We start from the raw sequence: 2,251 nt of genomic DNA on the forward strand, positions 1-2,251 counted from the left end.
GTGTTTGAGTCTCCGTGTTGGTCCTTCTGAAGTGGGGTCACAAGCCGGCTAGAAGGTGGTGACGAAGCAGCGTAGGTGTCTTACTCCTTTCCTAGAAAATTCTTCATATTTGTGAACCCAAAGTGTGGATCCGTGGCTGTTTCACAGGAGCATTTGGCAGGGAAGGAATTACTGAGAATTGGGGCCTTTCCAGCCACAGGGACCCTAGGAACGACTATGTTTTTCTCCCTTCAGAGAGCCCCCTCAGAGCCCGTTCCTCTGTGGAAAGCACCCGAGTTCCATCGGGGTTAGAATCGCTTGTTCCCTGCCCCCAAGACGCGGGACGTGGGCGTTGGGGGAATTGAGCCTCCGAGACCTTCCCAGCCCCCACCCCCCGCCCCCGAAGACAGTGCTTGCTTTGCAGATGCTTCCTTAACTTGTGAAGGAAACGGGGATTGCTTGGCCGGCTTGGCAAGCCCAGTGACAGAAAGTAACCACACAGGATGGTCTCATGGTAAATTCCTGACTGGGTAGGTCACAGTGGATAGTCCTGTCCCAGTCCTACAGCTTCCTGAGCAAAGGTCAGCCTTTAAGTGAGCCCTGCCCATGGTTCTTACGCAGCTAAGATAACAACTTGGAAATGTCAGAGTAATGTTCTTCTTCAGACCTCTGGAAAGCCCGACCTGCAGCACCGGAACACGAGACCACAAAACTCACTGTTATTTTGTTGCCTGCACACCATATCTATGTACTGTAATTATCCTCTACCCATCCATGTGAAAGACGTGTGTGCTTTCCTGTTTTTGTTTTTTATCCAATCTTAGGCGTTTCCCTCCTTTGTCTTTCCTGCTTTGATTTCTCCTGCTTCCTTAAAGTACCACCAGTGGATTTCATGTAACCTTCCTTTGCTTCTAAATGTATAAAATTAGCTGCAAAACAGCCATTCTCCAGAGCATTTTCTCAATTCGTTGAGATTCTGTTTCTAGGCATGTTTTAAAAAATTTGGCTCAAATTCATATAAAAGTTTCTATAGGTTTAGACATGCTTTTGTTGACATACAAATACCCTGAATTTCTAGCTAGACTTGTTGCCCTTGAACTCAGAAATGTAGGAGCACCACTTCTTCCTCCAGGTCATTGCAGGTTGCTAACCTGCTGCCTATTTTGTTCCTTCTGGTAGTTTATGAGTCTGACCCTAATGCTTGGTTGTAAGGTCATGTTCACAAAAGTGACTTGTCAGTTTCCCAATCTCAGAGTCTCAGTATGTTCTCTGGGGTTAGTTAATTCAGTTGATCATGGAGCACAAATGCACTGGAAGTAACTGGTTTTACTTTGTCCCATGGCCACAAAGTCTTTTCGTCGTGGTAGGAAGATTGAGGACAGATTGAGAGTGGAACAAACATTTTAACTAATCACCTGCTCCCAGCAACATCTTTGCAAAGGAAGGACAGCACATGGGAGCAAGGATTCCTATGTCTGCAAGTTAAATGCACCAATTGGAAGTATGTAGACTTGGTACCCAGAGTCAGAATACCAACAGTGTTTTATTTAATTGCCCACCTCTTTACAAAGGATAGTTCCTTCGTTGAAGGAGTTTATAATTGGGTAGATGAAATGAACACAAATCAATGATACCAGATTCTTTATAATACATGAGAAGAAAAGAAATAGCCTCAGAAAAGTAACAGACATTTAATTTAATTTATTTTATTTTAAAATATATTTTATTATTTTTTACAGAGAGAAAGGGAGAGGGATAGAGAGTTAGAAACATCGATGAGAGAGAAACGAGAGGAAGGGAGAGAGATAGAGAGGCAGAAACATCGATGAGAGAGAAACATCGATCAGCTGCCTCCTGCACACTCCCTATTGGGGATGTGCCCGCAGCCAAGGTACATGCCCTTGACCAGAATCAAACCTGGGACCCTTGAGTCCGCAGGCCGACGCTCTATCCACTGGGCCAAACCGGCTAGGGTGACATTTAATTTTAATCTCTGGCTCTATCTTTTTTTTTTCTTTCACAGCAATTGTTTATTTTTCAATTCCCATTTACATTCCATATTATTTTGCATTAGTTTCAGAGGTACAACATTGTGGTTAGACACTCATATACTTGACAAAGTGTTCCCTCTGATATTTCCAGTGCCCACCTGGCACCAGACATAGTTTTTATTTTATTTTTTAATTTATTGTCTAAAGTTTTACATATGTTTTCTTTTTCCCCAATTGACTGCCCCCCCCCCTCCACCATTGCTACCCGGGCTAGCCCCCAC

General features: G+C 43.8%; 1 protein-coding gene across 1 annotated transcript in view; it reads right to left on the reverse strand.

Annotated features, from left to right (window-relative positions):
• ARPC1A (actin related protein 2/3 complex subunit 1A) overlaps positions 1-2,251 on the reverse strand; it is a 39,905-nt gene that overhangs the window by 27,386 nt on the left and 10,268 nt on the right. The window lies entirely within an intron of this gene.

Source organism: Myotis davidii, unplaced genomic scaffold, assembly GCF_000327345.1.
Source record: "Myotis davidii unplaced genomic scaffold, ASM32734v1 scaffold159, whole genome shotgun sequence".
NCBI classification, from domain to species: Eukaryota; Metazoa; Chordata; class Mammalia; order Chiroptera; family Vespertilionidae; genus Myotis; species Myotis davidii.